Source organism: Castor canadensis, chromosome 10 (genome assembly GCF_047511655.1).
Source record: "Castor canadensis chromosome 10, mCasCan1.hap1v2, whole genome shotgun sequence".
Lineage (NCBI taxonomy): Eukaryota > Metazoa > Chordata > Mammalia > Rodentia > Castoridae > Castor > Castor canadensis.
In genome coordinates this window covers 88776840-88791933 of record NC_133395.1, presented here as the reverse complement: position 1 = coordinate 88791933, position 15094 = coordinate 88776840, and the positions used below count along the sequence as shown (strand labels likewise).

Sequence of the window (15094 nt, the reverse complement as noted above, 5' to 3'; positions counted from 1 at the left end):
CCGCTCCGCCCTCCTCCACACTCAGGGCCTGGGGCTGCGGGGCTGAATCGTGAGGCTTTCCAGCCCAGGACTTCACCTCTGGCCCCTTTCACACCCGGGATCTTGGGAAGAAGAAACAAAACCAAACACAGCCAAAGCCATCTCCTCCGACCCGGGGCCCCTCCACATCCCTTCCGATCCCGGGTTCCTGCCGGCCTCCCGGGGCGTTTCTCCCAGGCAGGCCTTCGCGGCCACTACACGGGGCTGAGCACTCGAGTCCTCGGGCGTCACGGGGCCCGCGGCCACGCCAAGCACGCACGACTCCCGGGTCTCGTCTGCTCCTGGGTGCCCTGGGCCTCTTCCCTGTGCCGCTGCTGGGTCTTGTGCCCCTGCTTGGCCTCCTTCAGACCCGGCCCCGTGCTACGCGGCCACGTGCTACAGGATCGTGCCAGCAGAACTGGCCCTGGCTGAGCCCCGTACCCACCCTCCTGCCATCCCTGGCCCTGCTAGCAAATGGCAGAGATCCTCTGGCCTCCGAGCCCAGACAAAAATCCTGATGCAGTTGGCCGAGGGGCCGCAAACCAAGGCTTCGCTTGTTCCCGCTCAGGCCCCAGCCATACCCTCTTGTCCTTCGGCTGCTCGTGTGTGGGGTGGGGGAGAGGAGGGTGCGTCCCCGTGCGTGCGTGCGTGGTCTGGGTGTCTCTGCGTGGTGTGTGTGTGTGTGTGTGTGTGTGTTAGATGCCGTGCCTGGTGTAGGTGGGGAAGAGCAAGCCCTCACGCACAGAGCCCCATCACACACTGGGGCCGGGCCGAGGGGGTCAATCTGCTCGGCCTGATTGCGTTGGGCATACATTGCAGAAGGTGGGTTTTCCAAGGCGGAGCAGAGGGTCCCGGCACCTGAGGTTGTCCACGGGGAGAATGTCTGTTCCACGGGGGCAAGCGGTCCCTTCCGTCGTGCCCAAGCCCATGTGACCCCGAAGGCCAGGTGGCCCCGGTCCTTGAGCTGACTGAGGAGTGCTTTGAGACCCGGAGGGTGGCACAGGCGACTGGGCGCCAGCGGCGGCCCTCCCTCCCTTTGAGCGGGACGGGGAGCTGCCGCTGGCATCCGGAGCTCTGGCGGCCTGCGCCCTCTGTCCCTGTGACCGCAGGCTCTGCCGTGGGAGGCGGGATCCCACGTAGAGGTCGCGCGCTGGCTGCCCTGTCTTGGGTTGAGCGACGGAGGGCGACGTGGAGCAGCACCCGACTGAGGCTCCCTGCTTCTCTGTCCCCTGGCGTCTTGCCCTGGACCCAGTGCACCACCTTGTGGCGAGCCCAGGTGTGGCGCGTCCCGCTGTGGGGCCCGCTGGGGTGCAGGACCCACTTTCTCATGGCTTCCGCACGTCCCTCCCCGCCCGCCTGGAGGGCAGTTGGGGAGCGGTCCCCAACGTGGCCTGGGACCAACCTCGCTGGTGACCCGTGTCGCGGGCGCGCGCCCCAGGAGAGTGTGGGGAGGGGAGAGGATTCGGGGACGTAGCTGTGAGGATTCGGTGTGCGTGGGTCTGGCGGGTGGCCCGGACGGGGTCGGGGTCGTGGTCACGGTGGGTCGTTGTGGTGGTGGTGGTGGTGGTGCTGGGGGTGGTGGTGGTGGGGGGGGGGTGGTGGCGAAGTCCCCGAAGACAAAAGGAGCAGCGAGGGAGGGAGGAGCAAAAGCCTACAGCACCCGGTATTCCCAGGCGGTCTCCCATCCAAGTACTAACCAGGTCCGACCCTGCTTAGCTTCCGACATCAGACGAGATCGGGCGCGTTCAGGGTGGTATGGCCGTAGACGCTAGCCGCCGCCTCCGGGAGCCCCAAGAGCCTGCCGAGGGCCCCGGCGTGCGTCTCCACGCTGCTCTCCTGGCACGGCTGGGAGTCCGGGTGGGGGCTGGCAGCCCGGGGCCAGCGGCCAGAGGCCCCGCGCGCCTGCTCGGGCAGCCGGTCTCGCCCAGGTGGCCGCTGGGTGGCTTTCTTCCCGAGGTGTCCTGCTGCCAGGACGAGGGTCAAGTTTTCTCGGGGGAAAATTTCTCAGTGCTCTCGGGCGCTTGTTCTTCTGGGAATGTCCACTGCTGTGGCCAAGGCGGGGGACGCACAGCTCGGGCCAGGGCAAGCAGCCGCCCTCCTCCGTCGCCTCCTGGAGCCGTATCCTTGGGTGGGTGCGTGGCTCCCAGCGGAGGTCTCGGGGACCCTTCCGGTCCTCTTCGTCCGGAAAGCGCCACTGCCCCTCCAGCCCATCAGGAAAACGGCAGCCGCGCCCTTCGCCGACCCGCTCCGCCCTCCTCCACACTCAGGGCCTGGGGCTGCGGGGCTGAATCGTGAGGCTTTCCAGCCCAGGACTTCACCTCTGGCCCCTTTCACACCCGGGATCTTGGGAAGAAGAAACAAAACCAAACACAGCCAAAGCCATCTCCTCCGACCCGGGGCCCCTCCACATCCCTTCCGATCCCGGGTTCCTGCCGGCCTCCCGGGGCGTTTCTCCCAGGCAGGCCTTCGCGGCCACTACACGGGGCTGAGCACTCGAGTCCTCGGGCGTCACGGGGCCCGCGGCCACGCCAAGCACGCACGACTCCCGGGTCTCGTCTGCTCCTGGGTGCCCTGGGCCTCTTCCCTGTGCCGCTGCTGGGTCTTGTGCCCCTGCTTGGCCTCCTTCAGACCCGGCCCCGTGCTACGCGGCCACGTGCTACAGGATCGTGCCAGCAGAACTGGCCCTGGCTGAGCCCCGTACCCACCCTCCTGCCATCCCTGGCCCTGCTAGCAAATGGCAGAGATCCTCTGGCCTCCGAGCCCAGACAAAAATCCTGATGCAGTTGGCCGAGGGGCCGCAAACCAAGGCTTCGCTTGTTCCCGCTCAGGCCCCAGCCATACCCTCTTGTCCTTCGGCTGCTCGTGTGTGGGGTGGGGGAGAGGAGGGTGCGTCCCCGTGCGTGCGTGCGTGGTCTGGGTGTCTCTGCGTGGTGTGTGTGTGTGTGTGTGTGTGTGTGTTAGATGCCGTGCCTGGTGTAGGTGGGGAAGAGCAAGCCCTCACGCACAGAGCCCCATCACACACTGGGGCCGGGCCGAGGGGGTCAATCTGCTCGGCCTGATTGCGTTGGGCATACATTGCAGAAGGTGGGTTTTCCAAGGCGGAGCAGAGGGTCCCGGCACCTGAGGTTGTCCACGGGGAGAATGTCTGTTCCACGGGGGCAAGCGGTCCCTTCCGTCGTGCCCAAGCCCATGTGACCCCGAAGGCCAGGTGGCCCCGGTCCTTGAGCTGACTGAGGAGTGCTTTGAGACCCGGAGGGTGGCACAGGCGACTGGGCGCCAGCGGCGGCCCTCCCTCCCTTTGAGCGGGACGGGGAGCTGCCGCTGGCATCCGGAGCTCTGGCGGCCTGCGCCCTCTGTCCCTGTGACCGCAGGCTCTGCCGTGGGAGGCGGGATCCCACGTAGAGGTCGCGCGCTGGCTGCCCTGTCTTGGGTTGAGCGACGGAGGGGGACGTGGAGCAGCACCCGACTGAGGCTCCCTGCTTCTCTGTCCCCTGGCGTCTTGCCCTGGACCCAGTGCACCACCTTGTGGCGAGCCCAGGTGTGGCGCGTCCCGCTGTGGGGCCCGCTGGGGTGCAGGACCCACTTTCTCATGGCTTCCGCACGTCCCTCCCCGCCCGCCTGGAGGGCAGTTGGGGAGCGGTCCCCAACGTGGCCTGGGACCAACCTCGCTGGTGACCCGTGTCGCGGGCGCGCGCCCCAGGAGAGTGTGGGGAGGGGAGAGGATTCGGGGACGTAGCTGGGAGGATTCGGTGTGCGTGGGTCTGGCGGGTGGCCCGGACGGGGTCGGGGTCGTGGTCACGGTGGGTCGTTGTGGTGGTGGTGGTGGTGGTGCTGGGGGTGGTGGTGGTGGGGGGGGGTGGTGGCGAAGTCCCCGAAGACAAAAGGAGCAGCGAGGGAGGGAGGAGCAAAAGCCTACAGCACCCGGTATTCCCAGGCGGTCTCCCATCCAAGTACTAACCAGGTCCGACCCTGCTTAGCTTCCGACATCAGACGAGATCGGGCGCGTTCAGGGTGGTATGGCCGTAGACGCTAGCCGCCGCCTCCGGGAGCCCCAAGAGCCTGCCGAGGGCCCCGGCGTGCGTCTCCACGCTGCTCTCCTGGCACGGCTGGGAGTCCGGGTGGGGGCTGGCAGCCCGGGGCCAGCGGCCAGAGGCCCCGCGCGCCTGCTCGGGCAGCCGGTCTCGCCCAGGTGGCCGCTGGGTGGCTTTCTTCCCGAGGTGTCCTGCTGCCAGGACGAGGGTCAAGTTTTCTCGGGGGAAAATTTCTCAGTGCTCTCGGGCGCTTGTTCTTCTGGGAATGTCCACTGCTGTGGCCAAGGCGGGGGACGCACAGCTCGGGCCAGGGCAAGCAGCCGCCCTCCTCCGTCGCCTCCTGGAGCCGTATCCTTGGGTGGGTGCGTGGCTCCCAGCGGAGGTCTCGGGGACCCTTCCGGTCCTCTTCGTCCGGAAAGCGACACTGCCCCTCCAGCCCATCAGGAAAACGGCAGCCGCGCCCTTCGCCGACCCGCTCCGCCCTCCTCCACACTCAGGGCCTGGGGCTGCGGGGCTGAATCGTGAGGCTTTCCAGCCCAGGACTTCACCTCTGGCCCCTTTCACACCCGGGATCTTGGGAAGAAGAAACAAAACCAAACACAGCCAAAGCCATCTCCTCCGACCCGGGGCCCCTCCACATCCCTTCCGATCCCGGGTTCCTGCCGGCCTCCCGGGGCGTTTCTCCCAGGCAGGCCTTCGCGGCCACTACACGGGGCTGAGCACTCGAGTCCTCGGGCGTCACGGGGCCCGCGGCCACGCCAAGCACGCACGACTCCCGGGTCTCGTCTGCTCCTGGGTGCCCTGGGCCTCTTCCCTGTGCCGCTGCTGGGTCTTGTGCCCCTGCTTGGCCTCCTTCAGACCCGGCCCCGTGCTACGCGGCCACGTGCTACAGGATCGTGCCAGCAGAACTGGCCCTGGCTGAGCCCCGTACCCACCCTCCTGCCATCCCTGGCCCTGCTAGCAAATGGCAGAGATCCTCTGGCCTCCGAGCCCAGACAAAAATCCTGATGCAGTTGGCCGAGGGGCCGCAAACCAAGGCTTCGCTTGTTCCCGCTCAGGCCCCAGCCATACCCTCTTGTCCTTCGGCTGCTCGTGTGTGGGGTGGGGGAGAGGAGGGTGCGTCCCCGTGCGTGCGTGCGTGGTCTGGGTGTCTCTGCGTGGTGTGTGTGTGTGTGTGTGTGTGTGTTAGATGCCGTGCCTGGTGTAGGTGGGGAAGAGCAAGCCCTCACGCACAGAGCCCCATCACACACTGGGGCCGGGCCGAGGGGGTCAATCTGCTCGGCCTGATTGCGTTGGGCATACATTGCAGAAGGTGGGTTTTCCAAGGCGGAGCAGAGGGTCCCGGCACCTGAGGTTGTCCACGGGGAGAATGTCTGTTCCACGGGGGCAAGCGGTCCCTTCCATCGTGCCCAAGCCCATGTGACCCCGAAGGCCAGGTGGCCCCGGTCCTTGAGCTGACTGAGGAGTGCTTTGAGACCCGGAGGGTGGCACAGGCGACTGGGCGCCAGCGGCGGCCCTCCCTCCCTTTGAGCGGGACGGGGAGCTGCCGCTGGTATCCGGAGCTCTGGCGGCCTGCGCCCTCTGTCCCTGTGACCGCAGGCTCTGCCGTGGGAGGCGGGATCCCACGTAGAGGTCGCGCGCTGGCTGCCCTGTCTTGGGTTGAGCGACGGAGGGCGACGTGGAGCAGCACCCGACTGAGGCTCCCTGCTTCTCTGTCCCCTGGCGTCTTGCCCTGGACCCAGTGCACCACCTTGTGGCGAGCCCAGGTGTGGCGCGTCCCGCTGTGGGGCCCGCTGGGGTGCAGGACCCACTTTCTCATGGCTTCCGCACGTCCCTCCCCGCCCGCCTGGAGGGCAGTTGGGGAGCGGTCCCCAACGTGGCCTGGGACCAACCTCGCTGGTGACCCGTGTCGCGGGCGCGCGCCCCAGGAGAGTGTGGGGAGGGGAGAGGATTCGGGGACGTAGCTGTGAGGATTCGGTGTGCGTGGGTCTGGCGGGTGGCCCGGACGGGGTCGGGGTCGTGGTCACGGTGGGTCGTTGTGGTGGTGGTGGTGGTGGTGCTGGGGGTGGTGGTGGTGGTGGGGGGGTGGTGGCGAAGTCCCCGAAGACAAAAGGAGCAGCGAGGGAGGGAGGAGCAAAAGCCTACAGCACCCGGTATTCCCAGGCGGTCTCCCATCCAAGTACTAACCAAGCCCGACCCTGCTTAGCTTCCGAGATCAGACGAGATCGGGCGCGTTCAGGGTGGTATGGCCGTAGACGCTAGCCGCCGCCTCCGGGAGCCCCAAGAGCCTGCCGAGGGCCCCGGCGTGCGTCTCCACGCTGCTCTCCTGGCACGGCTGGGAGTCCGGGTGGGGGCTGGCAGCCCGGGGCCAGCGGCCAGAGGCCCCGCGCGCCTGCTCGGGCAGCCGGTCTCGCCCAGGTGGCCGCTGGGTGGCTTTCTTCCCGAGGTGTCCTGCTGCCAGGACGAGGGTCAAGTTTTCTCGGGGGAAAATTTCTCAGTGCTCTCGGGCGCTTGTTCTTCTGGGAATGTCCACTGCTGTGGCCAAGGCGGGGGACGCACAGCTCGGGCCAGGGCAAGCAGCCGCCCTCCTCCGTCGCCTCCTGGAGCCGTATCCTTGGGTGGGTGCGTGGCTCCCAGCGGAGGTCTCGGGGACCCTTCCGGTCCTCTTCGTCCGGAAAGCGCCACTGCCCCTCCAGCCCATCAGGAAAACGGCAGCCGCGCCCTTCGCCGACCCGCTCCGCCCTCCTCCACACTCAGGGCCTGGGGCTGCGGGGCTGAATCGTGAGGCTTTCCAGCCCAGGACTTCACCTCTGGCCCCTTTCACACCCGGGATCTTGGGAAGAAGAAACAAAACCAAACACAGCCAAAGCCATCTCCTCCGACCCGGGGCCCCTCCACATCCCTTCCGATCCCGGGTTCCTGCCGGCCTCCCGGGGCGTTTCTCCCAGGCAGGCCTTCGCGGCCACTACACGGGGCTGAGCACTCGAGTCCTCGGGCGTCACGGGGCCCGCGGCCACGCCAAGCACACACGACTCCCGGGTCTCGTCTGCTCCTGGGTGCCCTGGGCCTCTTCCCTGTGCCGCTGCTGGGTCTTGTGCCCCTGCTTGGCCTCCTTCAGACCCGGCCCCGTGCTACGCGGCCACGTGCTACAGGATCGTGCCAGCAGAACTGGCCCTGGCTGAGCCCCGTACCCACCCTCCTGCCATCCCTGGCCCTGCTAGCAAATGGCAGAGATCCTCTGGCCTCCGAGCCCAGACAAAAATCCTGATGCAGTTGGCCGAGGGGCCGCAAACCAAGGCTTCGCTTGTTCCCGCTCAGGCCCCAGCCATACCCTCTTGTCCTTCGGCTGCTCGTGTGTGGGGTGGGGGAGAGGAGGGTGCGTCCCCGTGCGTGCGTGCGTGGTCTGGGTGTCTCTGCGTGGTGTGTGTGTGTGTGTGTGTGTGTGTGTGTGTGTGTGTGTTAGATGCCGTGCCTGGTGTAGGTGGGGAAGAGCAAGCCCTCACGCACAGAGCCCCATCACACACTGGGGCCGGGCCGAGGGGGTCAATCTGCTCGGCCTGATTGCGTTGGGCATACATTGCAGAAGGTGGGTTTTCCAAGGCGGAGCAGAGGGTCCCGGCACCTGAGGTTGTCCACGGGGAGAATGTCTGTTCCACGGGGGCAAGCGGTCCCTTCCGTCGTGCCCAAGCCCATGTGACCCCGAAGGCCAGGTGGCCCCGGTCCTTGAGCTGACTGAGGAGTGCTTTGAGACCCGGAGGGTGGCACAGGCGACTGGGCGCCAGCGGCGGCCCTCCCTCCCTTTGAGCGGGACGGGGAGCTGCCGCTGGCATCCGGAGCTCTGGCGGCCTGCGCCCTCTGTCCCTGTGACCGCAGGCTCTGCCGTGGGAGGCGGGATCCCACGTAGAGGTCGCGCGCTGGCTGCCCTGTCTTGGGTTGAGCGACGGAGCGCGACGTGGAGCAGCACCCGACTGAGGCTCCCTGCTTCTCTGTCCCCTGGCGTCTTGCCCTGGACCCAGTGCACCACCTTGTGGCGAGCCCAGGTGTGGCGCGTCCCGCTGTGGGGCCCGCTGGGGTGCAGGACCCACTTTCTCATGGCTTCCGCACGTCCCTCCCCGCCCGCCTGGAGGGCAGTTGGGGAGCGGTCCCCAACGTGGCCTGGGACCAACCTCGCTGGTGACCCGTGTCGCGGGCGCGCGCCCCAGGAGAGTGTGGGGAGGGGAGAGGATTCGGGGACGTAGCTGTGAGGATTCGGTGTGCGTGGGTCTGGCGGGTGGCCCGGACGGGGTCGGGGTCGTGGTCACGGTGGGTCGTTGTGGTGGTGGTGGTGGTGGTGGTGCTGGGGGTGGTGGTGGTGGTGGGGGGGGTGGTGGCGAAGTCCCCGAAGACAAAAGGAGCAGCGAGGGAGGGAGGAGCAAAAGCCTACAGCACCCGGTATTCCCAGGCGGTCTCCCATCCAAGTACTAACCAGGCCCGACCCTGCTTAGCTTCCGAGATCAGACGAGATCGGGCGCGTTCAGGGTGGTATGGCCGTAGACGCTAGCCGCCGCCTCCGGGAGCCCCAAGAGCCTGCCGAGGGCCCCGGCGTGCGTCTCCACGCTGCTCTCCTGGCACGGCTGGGAGTCCGGGTGGGGGCTGGCAGCCCGGGGCCAGCGGCCAGAGGCCACGCGCGCCTGCTCGGGCAGCCGGTCTCGCCCAGGTGGCCGCTGGGTGGCTTTCTTCCCGAGGTGTCCTGCTGCCAGGACGAGGGTCAAGTTTTCTCGGGGGAAAATTTCTCAGTGCTCTCGGGCGCTTGTTCTTCTGGGAATGTCCACTGCTGTGGCCAAGGCGGGGGACGCACAGCTCGGGCCAGGGCAAGCAGCCGCCCTCCTCTGTCGCCTCCTGGAGCCGTATCCTTGGGTGGGTGCGTGGCTCCCAGCGGAGGTCTCGGGGACCCTTCCGGTCCTCTTCGTCCGGAAAGCGACACTGCCCCTCCAGCCCATCAGGAAAACGGCAGCCGCGCCCTTCGCCGACCCGCTCCGCCCTCCTCCACACTCAGGGCCTGGGGCTGCGGGGCTGAATCGTGAGGCTTTCCAGCCCAGGACTTCACCTCTGGCCCCTTTCACACCCGGGATCTTGGGAAGAAGAAACAAAACCAAACACAGCCAAAGCCATCTCCTCCGACCCGGGGCCCCTCCACATCCCTTCCGATCCCGGGTTCCTGCCGGCCTCCCGGGGCGTTTCTCCCAGGCAGGCCTTCGCGGCCACTACACGGGGCTGAGCACTCGAGTCCTCGGGCGTCACGGGGCCCGCGGCCACGCCAAGCACGCACGACTCCCGGGTCTCGTCTGCTCCTGGGTGCCCTGGGCCTCTTCCCTGTGCCGCTGCTGGGTCTTGTGCCCCTGCTTGGCCTCCTTCAGACCCGGCCCCGTGCTACGCGGCCACGTGCTACAGGATCGTGCCAGCAGAACTGGCCCTGGCTGAGCCCCGTACCCACCCTCCTGCCATCCCTGGCCCTGCTAGCAAATGGCAGAGATCCTCTGGCCTCCGAGCCCAGACAAAAATCCTGATGCAGTTGGCCGAGGGGCCGCAAACCAAGGCTTCGCTTGTTCCCGCTCAGGCCCCAGCCATACCCTCTTGTCCTTCGGCTGCTCGTGTGTGGGGTGGGGGAGAGGAGGGTGCGTCCCCGTGCGTGCGTGCGTGGTCTGGGTGTCTCTGCGTGCTGTGTGTGTGTGTGTGGGTGTGTGTGTGTGTGTGTGTGTTAGATGCCGTGCCTGGTGTAGGTGGGGAAGAGCAAGCCCCCACGCACAGAGCCCCATCACACACTGGGGCCGGGCCGAGGGGGTCAATCTGCTCGGCCTGATTGCGTTGGGCATACATTGCAGAAGGTGGGTTTTCCAAGGCGGAGCAGAGGGTCCCGGCACCTGAGGTTGTCCACGGGGAGAATGTCTGTTCCACGGGGGCAAGCGGTCCCTTCCGTCGTGCCCAAGCCCATGTGACCCTGAAGGCCAGGTGGCCCCGGTCCTTGAGCTGACTGAGGAGTGCTTTGAGACCCGGAGGGTGGCACAGGCGACTGGGCGCCAGCGGCGGCCCTCCCTCCCTTTGAGCGGGACGGGGAGCTGCCGCTGGTATCCGGAGCTCTGGCGGCCTGCGCCCTCTGTCCCTGTGACCGCAGGCTCTGCCGTGGGAGGCGGGATCCCACGTAGAGGTCGCGCGCTGGCTGCCCTGTCTTGGGTTGAGCGACGGAGGGCGACGTGGAGCAGCACCCGACTGAGGCTCCCTGCTTCTCTGTCCCCTGGCGTCTTGCCCTGGACCCAGTGCACCACCTTGTGGCGAGCCCAGGTGTGGCGCGTCCCGCTGTGGGGCCCGCTGGGGTGCAGGACCCACTTTCTCATGGCTTCCGCACGTCCCTCCCCGCCCGCCTGGAGGGCAGTTGGGGAGCGGTCCCCAACGTGGCCTGGGACCAACCTCGCTGGTGACCCGTGTCGCGGGCGCGCGCCCCAGGAGAGTGTGGGGAGGGGAGAGGATTCGGGGACGTAGCTGTGAGGATTCGGTGTGCGTGGGTCTGGCGGGTGGCCCGGACGGGGTCGGGGTCGTGGTCACGGTGGGTCGTTGTGGTGGTGGTGGTGGTGGTGGTGCTGGGGGTGGTGGTGGTGGTGGGGGGGGTGGTGGCGAAGTCCCCGAAGACAAAAGGAGCAGCGAGGGAGGGAGGAGCAAAAGCCTACAGCACCCGGTATTCCCAGGCGGTCTCCCATCCAAGTACTAACCAGGCCCGACCCTGCTTAGCTTCCGAGATCAGACGAGATCGGGCGCGTTCAGGGTGGTATGGCCGTAGACGCTAGCCGCCGCCTCCGGGAGCCCCAAGAGCCTGCCGAGGGCCCCGGCGTGCGTCTCCACGCTGCTCTCCTGGCACGGCTGGGAGTCCGGGTGGGGGCTGGCAGCCCGGGGCCAGCGGCCAGAGGCCCCGCGCGCCTGCTCGGGCAGCCGGTCTCGCCCAGGTGGCCGCTGGGTGGCTTTCTTCCCGAGGTGTCCTGCTGCCAGGACGAGGGTCAAGTTTTCTCGGGGGAAAATTTCTCAGTGCTCTCGGGCGCTTGTTCTTCTGGGAATGTCCACTGCTGTGGCCAAGGCGGGGGACGCACAGCTCGGGCCAGGGCAAGCAGCCGCCCTCCTCCGTCGCCTCCTGGAGCCGTATCCTTGGGTGGGTGCGTGGCTCCCAGCGGAGGTCTCGGGGACCCTTCCGGTCCTCTTCGTCCGGAAAGCGCCACTGCCCCTCCAGCCCATCAGGAAAACGGCAGCCGCGCCCTTCGCCGACCCGCTCCGCCCTCCTCCACACTCAGGGCCTGGGGCTGCGGGGCTGAATCGTGAGGCTTTCCAGCCCAGGACTTCACCTCTGGCCCCTTTCACACCCGGGATCTTGGGAAGAAGAAACAAAACCAAACACAGCCAAAGCCATCTCCTCCGACCCGGGGCCCCTCCACATCCCTTCCGATCCCGGGTTCCTGCCGGCCTCCCGGGGCGTTTCTCCCAGGCAGGCCTTCGCGGCCACTACACGGGGCTGAGCACTCGAGTCCTCGGGCGTCACGGGGCCCGCGGCCACGCCAAGCACGCACGACTCCCGGGTCTCGTCTGCTCCTGGGTGCCCTGGGCCTCTTCCCTGTGCCGCTGCTGGGTCTTGTGCCCCTGCTTGGCCTCCTTCAGACCCGGCCCCGTGCTACGCGGCCACGTGCTACAGGATCGTGCCAGCAGAACTGGCCCTGGCTGAGCCCCGTACCCACCCTCCTGCCATCCCTGGCCCTGCTAGCAAATGGCAGAGATCCTCTGGCCTCCGAGCCCAGACAAAAATCCTGATGCAGTTGGCCGAGGGGCCGCAAACCAAGGCTTCGCTTGTTCCCGCTCAGGCCCCAGCCATACCCTCTTGTCCTTCGGCTGCTCGTGTGTGGGGTGGGGGAGAGGAGGGTGCGTCCCCGTGCGTGCGTGCGTGGTCTGGGTGTCTCTGCGTGGTGTGTGTGTGTGTGTGTGTGTGTGTTAGATGCCGTGCCTGGTGTAGGTGGGGAAGAGCAAGCCCTCACGCACAGAGCCCCATCACACACTGGGGCCGGGCCGAGGGGGTCAATCTGCTCGGCCTGATTGCGTTGGGCATACATTGCAGAAGGTGGGTTTTCCAAGGCGGAGCAGAGGGTCCCGGCACCTGAGGTTGTCCACGGGGAGAATGTCTGTTCCACGGGGGCAAGCGGTCCCTTCCGTCGTGCCCAAGCCCATGTGACCCCGAAGGCCAGGTGGCCCCGGTCCTTGAGCTGACTGAGGAGTGCTTTGAGACCCGGAGGGTGGCACAGGCGACTGGGCGCCAGCGGCGGCCCTCCCTCCCTTTGAGCGGGACGGGGAGCTGCCGCTGGTATCCGGAGCTCTGGCGGCCTGCGCCCTCTGTCCCTGTGACCGCAGGCTCTGCCGTGGGAGGCGGGATCCCACGTAGAGGTCGCGCGCTGGCTGCCCTGTCTTGGGTTGAGCGACGGAGGGCGACGTGGAGCAGCACCCGACTGAGGCTCCCTGCTTCTCTGTCCCCTGGCGTCTTGCCCTGGACCCAGTGCACCACCTTGTGGCGAGCCCAGGTGTGGCGCGTCCCGCTGTGGGGCCCGCTGGGGTGCAGGACCCACTTTCTCATGGCTTCCGCACGTCCCTCCCCGCCCGCCTGGAGGGCAGTTGGGGAGCGGTCCCCAACGTGGCCTGGGACCAACCTCGCTGGTGACCCGTGTCGCGGGCGCGCGCCCCAGGAGAGTGTGGGGAGGGGAGAGGATTCGGGGACGTAGCTGTGAGGATTCGGTGTGCGTGGGTCTGGCGGGTGGCCCGGACGGGGTCGGGGTCGTGGTCACGGTGGGTCGTTGTGGTGGTGGTGGTGGTGGTGGTGCTGGGGGTGGTGGTGGTGGTGGGGGGGGTGGTGGCGAAGTCCCCGAAGACAAAAGGAGCAGCGAGGGAGGGAGGAGCAAAAGCCTACAGCACCCGGTATTCCCAGGCGGTCTCCCATCCAAGTACTAACCAGGCCCGACCCTGCTTAGCTTCCGAGATCAGACGAGATCGGGCGCGTTCAGGGTGGTATGGCCGTAGACGCTAGCTGCCGCCTCCGGGAGCCCCAAGAGCCTGCCGAGGGCCCCGGCGTGCGTCTCCACGCTGCTCTCCTGGCACGGCTGGGAGTCCGGGTGGGGGCTGGCAGCCCGGGGCCAGCGGCCAGAGGCCCCGCGCGCCTGCTCGGGCAGCCGGTCTCGCCCAGGTGGCCGCTGGGTGGCTTTCTTCCCGAGGTGTCCTGCTGCCAGGACGAGGGTCAAGTTTTCTCGGGGGAAAATTTCTCAGTGCTCTCGGGCGCTTGTTCTTCTGGGAATGTCCACTGCTGTGGCCAAGGCGGGGGACGCACAGCTCGGGCCAGGGCAAGCAGCCGCCCTCCTCCGTCGCCTCCTGGAGCCGTATCCTTGGGTGGGTGCGTGGCTCCCAGCGGAGGTCTCGGGGACCCTTCCGGTCCTCTTCGTCCGGAAAGCGCCACTGCCCCTCCAGCCCATCAGGAAAACGGCAGCCGCGCCCTTCGCCGACCCGCTCCGCCCTCCTCCACACTCAGGGCCTGGGGCTGCGGGGCTGAATCGTGAGGCTTTCCAGCCCAGGACTTCACCTCTGGCCCCTTTCACACCCGGGATCTTGGGAAGAAGAAACAAAACCAAACACAGCCAAAGCCATCTCCTCCGACCCGGGGCCCCTCCACATCCCTTCCGATCCCGGGTTCCTGCCGGCCTCCCGGGGCGTTTCTCCCAGGCAGGCCTTCGCGGCCACTACACGGGGCTGAGCACTCGAGTCCTCGGGCGTCACGGGGCCCGCGGCCACGCCAAGCACGCACGACTCCCGGGTCTCGTCTGCTCCTGGGTGCCCTGGGCCTCTTCCCTGTGCCGCTGCTGGGTCTTGTGCCCCTGCTTGGCCTCCTTCAGACCCGGCCCCGTGCTACGCGGCCACGTGCTACAGGATCGTGCCAGCAGAACTGGCCCTGGCTGAGCCCCGTACCCACCCTCCTGCCATCCCTGGCCCTGCTAGCAAATGGCAGAGATCCTCTGGCCTCCGAGCCCAGACAAAAATCCTGATGCAGTTGGCCGAGGGGCCGCAAACCAAGGCTTCGCTTGTTCCCGCTCAGGCCCCAGCCATACCCTCTTGTCCTTCGGGTGCTCGTGTGTGGGGTGGGGGAGAGGAGGGTGCGTCCCCGTGCGTGCGTGCGTGGTCTGGGTGTCTCTGCGTGGTGTGTGCGTGTGTGTGTGTGTGTGTGTGTGTGTTAGATGCCGTGCCTGGTGTAGGTGGGGAAGAGCAAGCCCTCACGCACAGAGCCCCATCACACACTGGGGCCGGGCCGAGGGGGTCAATCTGCTCGGCCTGATTGCGTTGGGCATACATTGCAGAAGGTGGGTTTTCCAAGGCGGAGCAGAGGGTCCCGGCACCTGAGGTTGTCCACGGGGAGAATGTCTGTTCCACGGGGGCAAGCGGTCCCTTCCGTCGTGCCCAAGCCCATGTGACCCCGAAGGCCAGGTGGCCCCGGTCCTTGAGCTGACTGAGGAGTGCTTTGAGACCCGGAGGGTGGCACAGGCGACTGGGCGCCAGCGGCGGCCCTCCCTCCCTTTGAGCGGGACGGGGAGCTGCCGCTGGCATCCGGAGCTCTGGCGGCCTGCGCCCTCTGTCCCTGTGACCGCAGGCTCTGCCGTGGGAGGCGGGATCCCACGTAGAGGTCGCGCGCTGGCTGCCCTGTCTTGGGTTGAGCGACGGAGCGCGACGTGGAGCAGCACCCGACTGAGGCTCCCTGCTTCTCTGTCCCCTGGCGTCTTGCCCTGGACCCAGTGCACCACCTTGTGGCGAGCCCAGGTGTGGCGCGTCCCGCTGTGGGGCCCGCTGGGGTGCAGGACCCACTTTCTCATGGCTTCCGCACGTCCCTCCCCGCCCGCCTGGAGGGCAGTTGGGGAGCGGTCCCCAACGTGGCCTGGGACCAACCTCGCTGGTGACCCGTGTCGCGGGCGCGCGCCCCAGGAGAGTGTGGGGAGGGGAGAGGATTCGGG

At 67.7% G+C, this 15094-nt stretch overlaps 6 non-coding genes across 6 annotated transcripts; all 6 read right to left on the bottom strand.

Moving 5' to 3' along the window:
• Positions 1-1666: 1666 nt before the first annotated feature.
• LOC141412941 (5S ribosomal RNA) lies at positions 1667-1785 on the bottom strand. Its single transcript, XR_012437783.1, has one exon. It is a non-coding gene; the product is annotated as a 5S ribosomal RNA (ribosomal RNA).
• Positions 1786-3927: 2142 nt separating this feature from the next.
• Positions 3928-4046, bottom strand: LOC141412940 (5S ribosomal RNA). Its single transcript, XR_012437782.1, has one exon. It is a non-coding gene; the product is annotated as a 5S ribosomal RNA (ribosomal RNA).
• Positions 4047-6187: 2141 nt separating this feature from the next.
• Positions 6188-6306, bottom strand: LOC141412560 (5S ribosomal RNA). The gene has a single exon (XR_012437402.1). It is a non-coding gene; the product is annotated as a 5S ribosomal RNA (ribosomal RNA).
• A 2159-nt stretch (positions 6307-8465) lies between these two features.
• LOC141412070 (5S ribosomal RNA) lies at positions 8466-8584 on the bottom strand. Its single transcript, XR_012436909.1, has one exon. It is a non-coding gene; the product is annotated as a 5S ribosomal RNA (ribosomal RNA).
• A 2159-nt stretch (positions 8585-10743) lies between these two features.
• Positions 10744-10862, bottom strand: LOC141412068 (5S ribosomal RNA). Its single transcript, XR_012436907.1, has one exon. It is a non-coding gene; the product is annotated as a 5S ribosomal RNA (ribosomal RNA).
• Positions 10863-13007: 2145 nt separating this feature from the next.
• On the bottom strand, positions 13008-13126 carry LOC141412067 (5S ribosomal RNA). Its single transcript, XR_012436906.1, has one exon. It is a non-coding gene; the product is annotated as a 5S ribosomal RNA (ribosomal RNA).
• Between the last annotated feature and the right edge of the window lie 1968 nt (positions 13127-15094).